At 45.7% G+C, this 17604-nt stretch overlaps 1 protein-coding gene and 1 long non-coding RNA gene across 3 annotated transcripts in view; one reads left to right on the forward strand and one right to left on the reverse strand.

Moving 5' to 3' along the window:
* Foxn2 (forkhead box N2) overlaps positions 1–4940 on the reverse strand; it is a 52466-nt gene extending 47526 nt beyond the window's left edge. The window contains exon 1 of one of the 2 annotated variants that reach the window (XM_085690937.2): positions 4775–4940. The gene's annotated coding sequence lies outside the window, so the exon portion shown is untranslated. Of the gene's footprint in view, positions 1–4530; positions 4689–4774 lie in introns of those variants that run through there. The other variant, XM_085690938.2, reaches the window with a different exon arrangement.
* Positions 4941–5189: 249 nt separating this feature from the next.
* On the forward strand, positions 5190–7368 carry LOC146894302 (uncharacterized). The gene is made up of 2 exons (XR_015002353.2): positions 5190–5361; positions 6578–7368. It is a non-coding gene; the product is annotated as an uncharacterized LOC146894302 (long non-coding RNA).
* The last annotated feature ends 10236 nt before the right edge of the window (positions 7369–17604 follow it).

Below are 17604 nucleotides of genomic sequence, written 5' to 3' on the forward strand. Positions count from 1 at the left end.
TTGGGTCAAGGCCTGTAAGCATGGACTATACTTAACACTTTGCTTCCAAAGTAGATCTGCTATGGTATGAAGATGTGGATAAGATTGTGTACACACACACACATAATAAAATCTGACAAACATAGATCATAGTCAGTGATGAAGGTTATCTGTTCTACAGTACTCTTAATACACTCTAAGACACTTCACCTTTTACCTTCCTCCCTAAACCTATAAGCCAGGTCTCATCAAGAGAAGGACATCAGGTAAATCTCAACTGAGGGACATCTATAAATTTCTGATTAGGTCTTAAAGCTGTCATGTCATCAAAGTCTGAAAAAACTGTAGTTATGGTATAAAAAGGGGCACTAGAGAAAAATTAGAGAACTCTGAATGACGCATTTAATAGTAATGTAGAGGAAACCTGTTTCCTTAATTGTGACACTGTACCAGAGTAAGAAAGACGCCGACAACTGGAGAAACTGGGTTTTTGCGTCTTTCCTGTACATGCAAAACTACTCTTACAGTTTGTTTAAATAAAAATTAAATGAGGATAAATGTTCTTCTGGCCTCTGGTGACAAGGAAGTAACAGTATCTGCTGCAGTGGAACCATCGGCACTGACACTGTTCATTACAGACCCCATGTGACCAAGGCAAAGCCCATGGCACTCCAGCTTCCCAAGCAGCACTCTCAGTCCTCAACACTTCAACTACTACTCAGGAAAATTCACACCACTAGCTGCCGCCCCGGACTCAGCCCGCACCCAGGTCAGGTCCACCCTGACCTCTCCCACTGCCCTACATTCAGCTTTCTGTCAATAACCATCCTCTTTAACTGCAGTTACTTTTTCCTTCTGTAATGCTCTTTCCAGTTCCTCCCATTTCCTCTGAGCACCGCACACACTGCAGCAGTCAAATGAATCTTCCTCAAAAGAGGACTCCTTCATTCCCCCCTCCTTCTAGAGGAAATAAGACCATATGTAAATTCAGAAGAGGTTCCTTTCACCTTTAAAGACAGATCTATTTATCTTCACACCTCGTACACAAATCCTACTTTTCTTTATTCAGACTAGGTAGAGAGTATAGATTGAAAATAAGGCTCTAATGAGTGGTCAAAGCCTATAATCTAATAAGGGTGACAAAAGCTAAAAGATAGTAAAACATGAAGGAATTTCTCTTGTTCAATATTATTCACTCCTCCTATAATATAGGCTGACACATGGTTACTCAATATTTATTTATTTTTTTATTTTCTTAAGTCAAGAGGCAGTAGAGAATGCTATAGCCTAAAGAATTATATGCTCTTACAGAAGGAAAAGAAATTACAGTTGAACGTAAAGATGGGTCTATAAGTCTATGATTCCAAGACTCACAGAGCAATCCGCATTTTAGTCAGGCCTAAAGTTCAAATGTCCACGTATATTCCAACCAATAATCAGGTATGGTCAACACAGATATAAAGTAAGCTGCAGTGCTGCGCTGAGGTGTAAATAACTACGTTTCCACATGACAGTGGAACATTAAGATGGAAGAGGACTGGAACCAAAGTGTGAAAGTTAAGAAAAAACTCATATTCACGGCTGAGTTTTAATAAGAGGGTGTGGCCATTTGGGTGGCATTAACTGTGGGAGGGTTATGGAGGCAGCAAGGCAGTTCCCCATCCACCAAGCTGTCTAGTCTCCCTCCATGGCCTCTCACAGCTCCGACCTTCATACAGTTAGCTCCAGACTGTCTCAGCTGTGAACTTTCCTCACAACCCAAGAAAAAGATCAGATCTAGGTATCTTTTTCTTTTCTAAATCAGTAAAGCCTTGAACCCTCAAGGCTGTTTTTCGAAGACCTTTGCATTTACATAAAACCCAATTATTAAATTACACAATCTAAAAGCAACAGTAACAAAATGGACATTTAAAAAAACATTCTTGACATTCTTGCAGTTGTGGTGATGCAAGTCTTTAATTCCAGCACACTGGAAGCAGAGGCAGAAGGATCTCTGTGAGTCAGACAGTGAGAAGCCCTGACCCAAAAAAACCAAACCAAACAAACCCCAAAAACATTCTTGGGTATTAAAAAAAAAAAAAAAGAAGAAGAGTATATGAATTTGCGTGGGTATAGAGGTGGGATTGGTTCTACGGAGTTTCGCCATATGAAATTCTTAAAGAATAAAAATATTATTTTAAAAATAATCATTCTTTTGAATTGTTGAAATACACAGCAACAAAACCCACACAAGCCAAGTGTGGTTGATGTACACCGGTAACATCAGCTCCTGGGAGGCAGGCAGGCAGGTCAGGTGTTTAAAGCTGTCCCTATCTACACACCCTGTCTCAAACAATCAGGACAAAACCACATGCGGCCATCCATGGTGGTGTACACTATTAATCCCAGCATTCAAGATTCAGAGGCAGGTGGATCTCTGGCAGAGGCAGGCCAGCCTGATTTACACATCAAGTTTCAGGCCAGCCAGAGCTACATACTGAGACCTTGGCTCAAAACAACAAAAGATGCTGAGGCAGGAGGGTCCCTCCAATTTCAAAATCAGTCAGGACCACACCGGGGGGGGGGGGCTTTTCAAAACACACACACACACACACACACACAGAGAGAGAGAGAGAGAGAGAGAGAGAGAGAGAGAGAGAGAGAGGAGGGAGGCCTTCCAGTTTGAGTAAGACTTTTCATTTTGCTATTAGATCTCATCACAAATGACCTAAAGTTCTAACCTGCAGCACACGGTTTTGGTCTTCGGCTTTACAGAAATATCTACCTCTTCTGTTCATTGACTCTGCTTTCTCAACAAGCACTGCTCTCAGGGGTCAGCACACATTTTCAATTCCATTTTCTTCTCTACAGCAGCAAGCCCTACAGCACCTCTTCAATGCCTTCATTAACTTCACTCCACACAATCATTACAGAATAATCAAAATTCCAGTATACGGAGTTGGAATGATTTCTCTCCACAATTCTTTACAAATCTAAGGTGTTCCTATGGCTCAGCAACCAAGTAAAATTGAGTATAATAGAAACAGGTTACAGAAACAAAAAAATTGTCAAAGCAATCAAAATATGACGTATTGGTACCTAAGAATGTACAGACATTCTAAAAATTTACTCTCCAAAAGTTTATTTTTATAACTTTACTTTTCCTTTCACCTTTATATATTCTAAAAAGTAATTTTCCACTTAAGATGAATTCTTTTCATATTAACTAACATCCCAAATTTGACTGCATACAAATCAGACTGGTATTTATCCCTAAAAAGGTATTTTCATCGCTAATCTATTTAAAAAGAAAATAAATTTTTATAAACTCAAAACAACACCAGAATGTGATCATTTCACATTCACCAGAATCTCTCGTTTTGAAATTCAAGTAAAGACGCCATTCTACTCCTATCACTGAGATGATAACTAACACTGCTGAAATTTATGAATCATCAAAGCTGCAGAGAACGGCAGAACTGCTCATAGACACTTTACCAGAAACGCCAAGTCAAACCACTGGACAATTCAGGTGCAACACCTAGACTCGGTCGGTTTGGCTTTGGTATCAGAGCGCACCAAGGGAAGTCTGAAACGGAGAACCCAAGACTAAACCATTACAAAGCCCCTGCTACCGGAGAAGCCTCAAGCCCTCTGGCCGCTAGAGCACTCCACTGCACTCAGCCGGCCACGTGGCTGTCACAAGCAGAAGACAGGAGAAAGAGCACCAACTAACCTGGAAATAATTAACCGCTCACATCGGAGTGGCTGCGAGTAGGAAAAAAAAAGTCTTGTCATTTATCTGTACTTAGGACTCCCCCACCCCGCCCTGCACCACCTATAACATGAAAAGGAAGGTTTTCAAGCAGAAACGAAGTGCAAGAAGAGTGCGATTTCCCTACGAAAAAGCACCCCAATTTGCCTGAGGTGCGGTGGAAGAGTCTTTTTTTTTTTTTAAATGCATGAGGGTAGCCGGGGGCGGAGTTTCGAGTGAAGAGCGAGCACCTCGCACATGGACTACCTCCCCCCCCTACTCCCTCCGGGTGCCGGGCTTCAAGCCACCGGCCGCAGCAGACCGGTCAGCTATCAAGCTCAAGGCCGTCGAGCACCGCGGACCTCTCCCGTCGGGGCCGAGAACCGAAGGGCAGAAGTAGCCTCGGCCCCAGAGGAGATGGCGAACAGGAAGTGTCCATATTGCAACGCTCCAACAGTCCAAGTCCCAACCCACCCGGCCAGCTACCCCCGGGGGCGCCAGCCCGAGGGGCGGCAAGGAGCAGGGCCGGGGTCGGCCACCCCACATCCGGGCCCCGCGCCCGAAGTTCACGCGGGTCGCGTGCCGCTCCTCCTGGGCACTCCTCCGCCGGGCCCAGCCATCCCGCCCGGGGCCAGACGCGGACTCCACACCGCGCGCGTCCCGCACCGATCGGAGCCCGAGCGGCGACGTGGCGCGGCTTCCCCGGGTGCTTGGAGCAACTCCCCGGTAGCAGGTTTCAGCTGAGCGCACCCCAGCCGTCCTCTGGGCTTGCCCACTGTGGCTTGGGCCGCGCGACGCCCCCTCCGGACCGTCATTACCTCGGGAGAAACTCTTAACTCCTCACGGTGCCGTGATCGCCTCAGTTCCACACCCCCGGGAACCCACGCTCCGCCCGAGCCGCGCGCCGGGAACACCCCCGCGCCGGGCGCCAATTCTTCACGGGACAAAAAAAAAAAAAATGTCCCGGCGCGTCACGGGACAGCCGCCTCCGCGCCCCACGCCCTGCGCCGCCGGCCGCACGCGCTGCCTCCGCGCCCGCGCCGCTCGGCCCCGGGAACTCACCATCAGCTCAAGCCGCCGCGAAAAGGGAGGCGAGGGTAGGGCCGGGCCGGGCCAGACACAATATGGCAGAGCACCGCAGCTGCTCCCGCGGCTCCCAGCAGACGCCTCCGGGACACCCAGCCGCGAGCAGGCAGCGGCAGCTGCGGTGGCGGCCGCCGCAGCACCACATCCCACCGCCCCCCTCCCTGCTTCCTCCCCTCCTCCCCGCCCCGCTGCCATGGCAACGCGGCGCCAAGGCGCTTAGCCCCGCCTCTCCTTCCGTCCCGCCTCCCGCGGCCCGCCCAGGCTCCCCTCCCGCCTGCTAGCTGGGCGGCGGCCGCCCCCTCCGGGCTGCCCTCAAGGCGGGTGGGGGAAGGTGGCGTCCGGAAGGGCGGGGCGGGCTCGGAAGGCCGGGTGGGGACGCTGGGGGCCGGAGCCGGGCCGAGCGGGCGGGAAAATGTAAAGCCCTCGCCTGTCCCCGGAAGGACCTATGGGAGGGCGACGGAGTCGCGGCGCGGCTCCTGAGTGGACGGGCTGGCGCGGGACGAGCGAGAGTGTCCTCCCGCGACGCGTGTGCCGGGCTGCTGCGACGGCGAGCACAGTCCCGGGTTCGTTCCATTCCCCTAAGACTTGTCACTGTTAGTCAGGCTTTCAAAGTGTTGGAGGGATCAGAAAGCTGTATTGGACATAGCGTTAAGCTCCTCTGTCTGAAACACTGTGGAAACTCTTGTAGCGCGGGTTTTTTTGTTTGTTTGTTTGTTTTTTGGGGGGACACGTGGACTTTATAATCAGATCAAAATTTTACTAAAGTAACATTTATTATGGGACTGGCGCAAACAAACAAAAAGCAAAACAAAATTTAGAGTCCTCACTAATTGCTTTGGATAATGAGGACTTTACGGGTACAGTGCTGCTAGATAAAACTGAAGTACTCAGATCTGAATTTCAGACAAAGGTAGAATAATTTTTAATATTAAGGACATTCCCTTTGGAATATCATTCCTGGTAGTTTAGGGGTTTTGGTGAATCTGCCAACTCTATATCTTTAAGAAATTCCACTGACAGAAAAGGAAACTGAAGCCTAGAAAAGTAGCCTATCAAATGGCGGGTGGTGCACTTTTATATTCTAGTACTGAGTAGGATGAGGCAGGAGGATTGCCGTGATTTCGAGGTCAGCCTGGGCTTCACATGGAGCTTCTGCCTCAAAGAGAAAACTAGGTATCGCATCTCACACCTGTAATCCCCGAATCTGGAAGGTGGACATAGGAGAGTTGAGTGTTTAAGGCCATCTGCACACAGACCTAAGGTTTTAAAAAAATATCAAATATATGCCTTCATAAGAAGAAGCAAAACTATGACTTCAGTTCACTGTTGTTATTGTGAACCTGGAAATTAAATCTTTCAATTTCTATATCCACTTCTTTAAAAATTATACTACTGATACTCATTTTACACAGATGTGTGAATGAAGAGAAAAGGTATCAGAAACAGACATCGTCTGCTTGTGTATGCACAACAGAACTTCCTTTGGCTCCTGGTGTTGTCTAGTCAGTATGTCTCAGGCTTTGCATATAAAGTGAGCTCACTCTGAAGCAGGCTACCTAGCTGTGGGATCGACAGAGATACAGAAGTATAGGCATCCTGATATAGAACAAAACCAAGAGTCTTGATTCCCTCATTCCACCATTAGAGTCTTCCACCAGTTCCTTGTTCCTCCCTTACGATGCCCTGGAGAGCCCCAGGTATTTTCACAGTAAGAAACCCCAAGGAGATGTAAGATGTACTTTAGCTGGAGCTAAATTCACTGCTAATCTCCTCTCGTAGCCATCCCGTTGCCGCTTCATGTGGACAAACTGAAAGAAGTTCCTGCAAGAAGATGTAGAAGAGAGAAAGCACAGGGAAGAAGGAAGGGAAGGCGGTGGTGCACACCTTTGATCCCAGCACTTGGGAGGCAGGGGCAGGTGGATCTCTGTGAGTTCGAAGCCAGCCTGGTCTACAGAGTGAAGTCCAGGGCAGCCATAAAGAAACCCTCTCAAAAAACAAAACAAACAAAGTCACAACTTCAGTGCCTCCATTGTGGTTATCTGTTCCTGACAGATATAGACTAATATGGTATTTGATGTGTAGAATGAATTTTAGTTCTCTTTTTCTTTCATTGCTGTGTCTATTTTAAACTCGAATAGCTAAACACTTTCTGAATCACAGAATTTGAAAGCTGGAAGATAGTTCAGAGACAAATCACCTCAGGAACCAGTCTACCATAAAATAAATAAATCCCCAAAATGTATATATCTTGTCCAAGGTCAAGTAATGAATCTTCTGTGTCATCACCCGTGAAACCCTCTCTGCTGGTCCTGGGAGACCCTGGGAGGCTGGCATATCTATACAGCCCCAGCCTGTAAAGCCCAATACTGTTACAGTCTGTTACATTCAGCTCAAAGTCCGGGGAGCCTTGTGTATGGAGAGGCTAATTTAGAGGACTTTGAACATCCACCAAGGAAAAGCTCTGATTAAAGATAATGATGATCCAGAGGGAACAGCTTTCCCCTTGAGTTTACCAGAATAAGCAGTCTGAAACTCTTAACTCTTTACAAATAAAGGGCCCTGTGCTTCAAGATTTTTTTGTGGAGCTATATTCTTTCTCCAGAATACTTCTTTTTTTTTCTGTGCATTTTTTAAACATAATTTTTTATTGGTTCTTTGGGAATTTCTTTTTATGCACCTTAATTTCGCTCACCTCCCAGTCCCTCATGTCATCCCCACACCACTGCAGTGTCCCCAGAAAAGAAAATTTTAAAAAAATCAACCCAAAATAAAGCAAGCAAACATAAACAAGAACAAAACAAACAAAACATCTTCTCTCCTGCCCCTCCAACACCTCTTCATTCATCCTGGTGCCATTGGGAGTAGTGTTATCACATAGTATACCCTTTTATCCAATCAGTTTTACTAGCAAACATTCACTGCACTGAGTCACTGGTCTGGTTCAAGGCCTCTGGTTTCTGGTACACCATCGTCACTGGATCCTTACCAGAACTCCTCTGGAATATCCCCCACTGCCACCCTGAGCCATGGAGATCCTGTGGGTATTGTTGCATAGGACCAGGACAGCTCCAGCAGGTCTCAGGGTAGATGTTAGGATGAGCCACCCAAGGCCTGGCTGTGGGCCTGCATGGTAGCTGAGCTAGGAAGGCTGGGCCATTGGGGCCACCCACCTCGGATGAGAGGATGTGTTGTGGGATATTTAACTATGTAAAGACGTGTGTTGCATTAGTTCATGCAGTGGAGTATTACTTTTAACTGTGTAAAGGTGTGTTACATTTGTTTCTGCTCCATGTGTTTAATTATGTAAAGATGTGTTGCTGTTTTCCTTGCCTACCTAAGGCGCCTAAGTGGTCTGTTAAAAAGCTGAGCTGTTAAGAGCTAGGCAGAAGAAGGATAGGCAGGGCTGGCAGGCAGAGAGGATAAATAGGAGAAATCCAGGGTCAAGAAGAATGAGAGGAAGAAGAGAGGGGAGGAGGGAGGGAAAGAGGGAGACACCTGGAGCAGACATAGAATAAGACATACAGAAAGGTAAAAAGCCCCGAAGTAAAATGTAAATAAAGGGAAACATTAGAATAAGCACTAAGATAGGGCTGGCATTTATAACTAATAAGTCTCCATGTCTTGATTTGGGAACTGGTTGGTGGCCCAAGAGAAAGGCTGGTACAGGGGTGGAGCCAGCTCCCTATGTCCAGCCATTATATTCTCCCTTGCCTGTGGAGAATATAATGGCCCTTGCTACAGTGTCCAACAAGAGGCAGGGCCAGCTTTCCCTGGGCCAGTGAAGGGCAGGGCCAGCTCAGCATGGCCCTCTGATTTCATTACATACGGTCCTATGGCCCCCTGAGGTGAATGGGCCACAGACATTAATACAGACCCCAGTTGCAGCTGGACCTCAGACCCAGAAATGGCCCTTGGCAGCAACTTGAACCTGGACAAGATCCTGGAAGCATTGGTCACTCCAATTGGAATGGTTTTGGTGGCAGCATGGCCCCTGACACTAAGAAGATCTCAGCCCCAACCCCGGGTTTCTGTGAGACCTTTGGTGGCAATACAAGACTTCAGCATAAACACCAGCCATGGTAGGACTTTGAACATCAACACAGACCCCAGCTACAGTAGGACCATGGACCCTGACAGAGTCCACAACTGCAGCTCTGGTCCAGAAGACATCATGGCAGTGGGTAGTCGATAATACTTCTGTTCTGTGATCCTATGCCTGGGGAGACGTGAACAAATATCTACTCACCCAGATAGGGGACAAATACAGACCATCAAAGTACAACTTGTTGAACCAGTATGTTATATCGGGGTTACTTACAGGAATGTGGGTGTGGGGAAAGCTACTTGCAGAAACAGAAGTGACTCAAAGAACATCACCAAAAGTCCACTTAAGCTCACAACTCATGAAAGCTGGAAATGGGGGGAGCATGCATACCCTTCAGGCAGCTCAAAGGGATGGAGATAGCCCTTTCTAGGCAGTTCAGTGGATCTCTGCTACTTCCAGGCAAGTAGTCTGGTGTAAACCAGTTCTAAGCCCCTTGTTTGGTCTGAAAATGATTCCCGGAAGTCCTTGCTGCTTATAAATGCTTGGATCAGGAGGAGCCTTGTTCATCTGATCAGTTTCATGGACTTCCTGAAGCCTTTGGTTGTCTACTTCCCTGCCTTAACAAGGCCCATCCCCACCCTCAACCCCACCCCCATCTGCATCCTCATTCTCCCTCACAGGATGGCCTATTTCAATTTCCTTTAAAACATCCTTTAAAACTCTTAATGAGTTTCCCTCCAAAATGAAATGTTTTATTTTGGAGGAAACTGCTACACAACAACTTTAGAGAAACTTACCCATAACTGGGCAGTGGTGGCAAATGCCTTTAATCCCAGCTCTTGGGAGGCAGAGGCAGGTGGATCTCTGTGAGTTTGAGGCCAGCCTGGTCTACAAGAGCTAGTTCCAAGGACAGGCTCCAAAGCTACACAGAGAAACCCTGTTTTGAAAAACAAAAACAAAGAAGTAATAGGCTTTACTGGATAATAAACACATTAGAAAATATATTGTCTAAGAATAGGCAAGCATGGTGGCAATCACTTAGAATCCAAGCACTCTGACAGGCAGAGCAGAGAGGATTGCTCCAAGGTCCAGGCCAGCTTGTCTACATAACAAGTTCCATGCTAGCCTAGACTACAGAGTTCAACCATGTCTCAAAATTAATAGGGGCACTAAGCATGGTGGCGCACACCTGTAATCCTAGCACTTGGGACCAGAGGCAGGCAAATCTCTATTTGATGAGTTTAAGACCAGCCTGGTTTACATAGTGATGTCCAGGCCAGCCAATGGCTACACAGAAAGATCCTTTCTCAAAAAGAAAGAAAAAAGGAGGGGAGGGAGGAAGGAAGGAAGGAAGGAGGGAAGGAAGAAAGGAAGGAAGGAAGGAAAGAAGGAAGAAAGGAAGGAAGGAAGGAAAAAACAATAAAATAAAATGAAGAGAGATGGCTTAGTGTTAAGAGCACTCGCTGATCTTGAAGAGGACCAGTTACATGCTGGCTCACAACCATCTGTAACTCCAGTTCTAAGAAAACCAGTGTTCTCTTCTGATCTCCAAGGGCACCAGATGTGCATGTAGTACACGTGCAGTCTTTCACACTCTCACAATATTTTAAGAGAATAGTAAATGTACCCTCACATTTAGGTTGAAGAGTAGGAGAAACAAAAATATAGGTATTTATATCTAAGGTGTGTTTATCAACATATTACGACATGGATTCTACAAAAGTCATCGTAATCAAGAATAAATGATTATAAAGTTTTTTGATAAAAGATGTAGACTTTATAACTTTTAGTAACAAGGATCATTACTGTGACTTTTTCATAATTGTGGTCTAATTTCTTAGAGCAACTTATGGTTCACAGATAGTAAGCAATAATACTTTTAATAAAGGCATTGACTCCTCAAAGTATATGATGTCAAGACTGGAATACAGTATTCTAAAATACTGTCATGCCACTTTAGAAAGTTAATGTACTTTTTTAAAAATTTCCTGTCTTTTTGTTTGTGGTGTTCTTGTATAGCTAGACTCTCTAGTAGCCAAGGATGACCTTGAACTCTCGATCCTCCTGCCTCCACCTCCAAAGTACTAGAATTACAGGTATGTATCGCCATGCCCAGCTTCCACTTTCACGTACAACTACTACCTTACTGAATGATTGATTGATTGATTGATTGATTGACTTTTCAAGACAGGATTTCTCTGCGTATTGCTGGCTCTTCTGAAACTTGCTCTGTAAACCAGACTGGTCTCAAATCCAGGGGTCCATTTGTGTCTGCCTCAGAAGTGCTGGGATTAAAGGTGTGTACCACCACTGTAGGTTTTTGCTGTGTGCATCTTGAAATCAAAGGGTTTTATCAAATATAATTTTCTAAACCCCAATAGTAGTAGTAATTTGGAGCAACCCACCTGTTGAGAAATAGGAACTAAAACACTGCAACAAAAATATTAGGCTGGATGGGGTTGGGGATTTAGCTCAGTGGTAGAGCACTTGCCTAGCAAGCGCAAGGCCCTGGATTCGGTCCTCAGCTTCAGAAAAAAAAAAAATATTAGGCTGGAGAGAGCTAACAGCTCCAGGAATAACAGGCCATTATTTGAGGAGTAATGGCAGCTCAGGGACATGAGGGCTGCAGAGAAAGATCAGTCTCTAAAGTGCTTGTCGTGCAAGTTTTAGGACATGAGTGCCGGTAGAATTTTCCTGTCCCAGCAGCTGCTTCCAAATTACCATACTGAGGCATATATTACTTATAAATGCTTAGTCAATAGCTCAGGCTTATTACCAACTGTAGAGGCCGGATTATACAGTCTATATTCCTGCGGGAGAATTGTCTGTGTTCTGTTAGTCATGTTTTAAATAAACGCTGATTGGCCAGGCAGGAGGTGTAGGTGGGAAAACCAGACAGGAAGTGGAAATGATGCAAGGAGGGCAGGAGAATTCTGGGGAGGACGAAGCTGATTCCTCCCACTCCTGCCCAGATCACCGAAGCAGCAGGATGTGAGCTGCCCCACTGAAAAAGGTACTGAGCCACATGGCTAAAATAGATTAGAAAAATGGGTTAATCAAGATGAGAGCGTTAGCTAATAAGAAGCCTGACCTAAAGGGCCAATCAGCTTTATAACTTACAGAGTCCTTTGTGTGATTTTTCTCTGGGACTAAACAGCTGGGGGGCCGGGCAGGACAGAAACACAAACAAGCGGGACCCTCATGTTACATATTCCTACATTGTATGGCAGTCAAAATTCTGAGCAACCTGGCAAGGTACAACTTGCACCTTCCACACAGGAGGTGGTCACTTAGCCATTGATAGTGATAGTGAGACAACCTGAGCTTTCCAAAGCAAGTGGTCAGGATATGCTAATGTTGTTCTGCCCCTTCTATTGTAATTTAGGAGGTCACCTGGGGAAGAGGTGTTTTTCAGTCTACATGACAGAGCAGGCATAGGAAGGAAGTGTGACAAAAATGAGCATAGATAGTTGTGGATGTGACCTAAGTCATTCTCCCCCTACCTAGGAAACAGAATGCTAATGAGCTTCCTCCTCCGTTTACATTTTGATATAAAAGCTGTTTGAAGAATAAACATGGTGATTTTCAGAATGGGAATTCAAGGCTTCATGTGGGATCCCCGAAAACTCCCTCCCGATAAAGTCATGTGAGTTCTGTTTTAATTCCCATGCCTCCACTCTGGCACATGAAATCATTTAGGTCCTGGTTGTCCCAGATCCTGACAACTAACTAGCTCTTGCAATGTATATTAACCCATTTCTATTAATCTACATTCTGCCACATGGCTCATGGCTTTACCTGTTCTCCAGCACGTCCTGCTTCCTCTGTGGTTGACTGGCACCTCTCTGACTCCACCCTCCTTCTTCCCATCATTCTCCGTTTAGCTTTCCCACCTAACTTCCTGCCTGCCTTCCAATCTATCAGCTTTTTATTAACCAATGAGAGTAATACATATTCATAGTGTACAGAAGGTTATTCCACAGCACATGAGTTCAATTTCCAGAAACCACATGAAGACGCCAGTCTGATAGCCAGGGGTGATGGCATGTAGCTTTTAACCCCAGAAGGAGGCAGAGACAGGCAGATCTCTGAGTTCAAGGTCAGCCTGCTCTAGGACAGCCAGGAGTACAGAGAGAAACCTTGTCTCAAAAACAAAAACAAAAAACAAAAACAAAAAAAGCCAGCCTGAGGGTGGGAAGCTGTGGGCAGACCTGTTGTCCCAACATTGTGTGCAGTAGAGACAGGAATATGGCTGGGGTATGTTGGCTCCAGGGTCAGTGAGGGGCCTATCTCAAGGCTATAAGACAACATATAGAAAAAACCTGATCTGGTTCCTTCATCATGGGTACACATATCACACCACAGACACATCACATACACACACACACACACATACACACACACATGCACACTTCGTATACACATACCACTCACACACAAACACACTACACACCCACAAACACACAGTATATATACACATACCACTCACACACAAACACACTACACACCCACAAACACACAGTATATATACACATATCACACACACACCACACATTACATATACATATACCAGACATACCCACACATGCCACATATACACACATTACATACATATACCATACGTACCACATATACTACATACATACAAACACTCACACACTACATACACATACATAACACACGCATACATGATAGGAAAAAAATAAACTAATGCAATAGTATCAAAAACAAAGCCCTAAACTGATACAACCCTGTAGACCCTCCACTCAAGAAACTGGGGCAAGAGCGCTCAGAGTTTTGGACCACTGCCCAGTCATCCCATGCAACAACAAGGGAGCTCACTCAGTGGGTCTGATGTGGCTGATGCTGGTCCGGGAAGTACTCTACATGCATGGAGCACCCATGGGAGGTTCTACAGAGACCCAGAGGAGATTGGGAAGGAGGAGCAGGCTGCTGCTGAGAAGGCTGTGACCAAGTAGGAATTTCAGGGCGAATGAACTGTGCCAGTTCCTGAATTCACTGCTGCTCAGCCAGAGGTGGCCAACAGGTCTGAGGGTGTGCAGGTATCCTTGGGACCCATCCAGCAGTTCCCTACGGAAGACTGGGGTGCCCAGCCAGCCACTGAGCTCAGCAGCTCCCACAGCGCAGGCCACTGAGTATGTTAGAGCCACCACTGAGTGGTCCTGAGCTCCTCCACAGACACCTGAGCAAAGGGGAAAAGGAGAAGGAAAATAAAGTTCCTACAATCTGAAAAAGAAAAGTGTGAGACCAGCCAGGGTGGTGGTGGTGCAGGCCTCTAATCATAGTACTCCAGGAGGCAGAGGTGGGTGGATCTCCATGAGTTCAAGGCCAGCTGGTGTACAGAGAGTTCCAGGACAGCCAAGGCTACACAGGGAACCCTATATTGAAAATCAAAAACAAAAACAAAAGAGAGAGAGAGAGAGAGAGAGAGAGAGAGAGAGAGAGAGAGTTTGAGACCTGCCTGATCTACATCACAGCAAGTCTTGCATTAAAAAAAAAAATCCAGAATAAAAAGACAAGAGGACAGGAAAGCAAATCTGTAGAAGCTGGAGTGATGTAAAATGAAGCACATTCAGAGACAGAGACAGGCACCGGAGGTCTCTGCTCCTAAGGAGCCCATGCCGACGCTTGGATATGTATTACTTTACTCATTTTTTATTTTTTTTTAATCTTATGCAAGTGGATATTTTGTGTTTGTATGGCTGCACACTGTGTGAATACCTGGATCCACAGAGAATAGAAATGGGATTGGAACTCTGGAACTGGAGTTACAGACAGCTGTGAGCCACCTTTAGGTGCCCTGGGAGAGCAGTCAGTGCTCTTAATCGCTGAGCCATCTCTTGAGCCCTGTCTTGCTTTCTTCCAACATCTCTTTTTCTCCTAACTTTCATTGCTTAAGCATATACAAAATTATCTTTTAATTAAATCTCCAAATATGCTTCTTAAAAGAATCAAAAAGAGAAAAAGAAAGAACCATTGGAAATAAATGGGGGCAAAGTGGGGTGGGGGTGGGGGCTGTGAAACAGAAGCAAGAAAGGAGCCGCTCCTAGCATGGTCACCTTGTGTCCCAGTGGTGTGGACACAAGGCTACTGACCGCGGAGTCATTTGCAAAGTTGCATAGAAAAGGTTGCTCAAGTTATCGGATGACAAGAAACAGAAAGCAAGCCAATTGGCTCTGTAAGAGATATCTGATACAAAAGTAGGCAGGGATTATGTGAGAGCCAGCCCTGGGAAGCTCAGCCAGAGTTGCAGGAACATTGCCTCTCTCTCTTCTCTCTCCTCATCAGGTTGGTCTTGGCACTTCTTTGTGAGCTTGCTTCCCTCTCGCAGACAGTTTCTTTGATCACTTATCTGCTTCCATGTGACCATGTGCCATCTGGGGCAGCTTCTGCATTCCATTTCTGCCCAGTTTGCTGGCAATCACGAGTCTGTACCTGACTGGGCTCACGCTCCACCTGGAGTTGTCATCAGTCCGCTGTACATCTAAGTACTTACAGATGCCCTAATAGTTACACCCAGCCTGTTTCCTGTAAATTAAATTACAAATGTTTTTACATCTGTTTAAAATTTGTTTTGGGGTGGGAGTGGGGAGGCATGTGCCACAGCATAAGTATAGAGGTGCGGGAACAACTTGTCAATGCAAGAGTCAGGTCTCTTCTATGACCTGAGTCCCCGGGGTGAAATTCTGGCCTTTAGGCTTGGCAGTGAGTGCCTGGATGCATGGAGCACTTGACCTACAAATGAAGAAACTTCAACACAGCGGTTCTCAACCTGTGGGTTTCAACTCCTCTAGGAGTTAAACGACCCTCGCACAGGGGTTCCCTGGTAGATATTCTGCATGTCAGATATTTCCATTATGATTCATAACACTAACGAAATTACAACCATAGAGTAGATAATTTTATGGGAGTCACCACAACATGAGGAACTATGTGAAAGGGTCACATAGTAGTCAGGGAGGTCACAACGTCAGGGAGGTTGGGAACCACTGCTTTAATGACCATCATCAACATGTCTATGTATTTGCATGTTGTCTAAGGCTACTTACATAGTACAAGGTCATAGCTGGGTCATTGTAACAAAGAAACTACAGACCAAAATGGTTACCTAGACCTTTGCAATAAAAGTTGGCTGAGCCCTGCCTTAAGGTAGTTGTGGATAAAAGAATGGACTTGTTTAAAGACTCAGTGGAAGTCGGGTGGGCAGTCGCTCCTCTGAAAGAGGACCTGTCTGAAAGTTCTAACATCGGAAAAAATAATCTCAAATATGAAATGAGATTTTACACAAAGGGTGGGAAGGGTGTAATGTGGAGATGTTCCTTAAAGATGCTAAATTTAGGGAAGCCTGTCACCCCAGCCACCTTTAAATAATTCCCTCATGGCAAATTTTACAAACCCTCTGTAGTTGGTTCTTGCCAAGATGGACTGGCCAAGGCACAAGGTTTGCTATACATGAAGCTTTCTTAAATTGCCCCAAAGTTTAAATATTAGTTAGAGAGACAGAGATAGACAAAGAGGCAAACACATGTGAAGAAAGTTCGAGACTTCAGAGCGGGGGTGCAATGAAGTCTAGAAGTCACTATTTTGGCTGACATCAAATCATTGGGAAAAAATACTTCATTAAAACTGTTCAGATGGCTCAGTGGTTAAGAGCATTTGATGCTCTTGCAGAGAACCCAAATTCCATTCCCAGAATCTGTACCAGGTAGCTCACAAGTGGCTGCGACTATAACTCCAGGAGTATCCAATGCCTCTAGCCTCCACAAGCACACATATATGTACACACACACACACACACACACACATGCATACACACAACTGGTTGGAAGAAATGGCTCACACCCATAATCCTACTCATAATGGGAGGCTGAGGAAGAGGGCTGAACAAGGCCAGCATGAGCTACAGAGTGAAACTTTGGATCCTGAGCTAGCCCAGGTAACAAAACTCTTTTGGGGTAGACAGAAAAGTTAATAGATTTCTGAGAACCTTGGAGAACCCTCAATTTCCTGCTACTCCAAGTTGACTAAGAACACTCAGCTACCTTGGCACCAAGGATTTTACTGGAAATGTATAATCTTAGGTCCTGTTCCAGACCACTGAATAAGAATCTCCATTAAAAACAACAAACAAACAAGCAAAAAATCTTATGGGTAATCCAGTAACAGAAAAAAAAAATCAATACTTAAAAAATATAGCCAGGTGGTAGTAGTGCACTTGGGAGGCAGAGGCAGGTGGATCTCTGTGAGTCTGAGGCCAGCCTGGTCTGCAAAGAGTTAGTTCTAGGACAGCCAAGTGCTGTTACACAGAGAAACCCTGTCTCAAAAAGCCAACACACACACACACACACACACACACACACACACACACACACACACACACCTCCTGGGGGAGGGGTATGCACACTACAAGGCACGTGTGGAGGTCAACTTGAAGGAGTAATTTTCCTTCTACTGTATGGATTCCAGGGAGAATTGAACTCTGGTCGGCAGTCTCAGTGACAAGAGCCTTTAGCAGCAGAGATACTTGGCCAGCCCCAAATGATGCATTTTACTGCAGCATGGTGAGGCAGACTTTATTTGGGCTGTCAGTCACAGGAGGTGATAAGGTCCCCTGCAGTGGCACTTTGCAGCAGTTCCAAACCTACAGCCTGAACCAGTAGCAATACATAGGGCGGTGGAGGTCAGAGGATGGAAGATTCCTAAGAGAAAACCTTAGGGATAAGGGAGGATTCAGGTTATA

Source organism: Myodes glareolus, chromosome 6 (assembly GCF_982192425.1).
Source record: "Myodes glareolus chromosome 6, mMyoGla1.1, whole genome shotgun sequence".
NCBI classification, from domain to species: Eukaryota; Metazoa; Chordata; class Mammalia; order Rodentia; family Cricetidae; genus Myodes; species Myodes glareolus.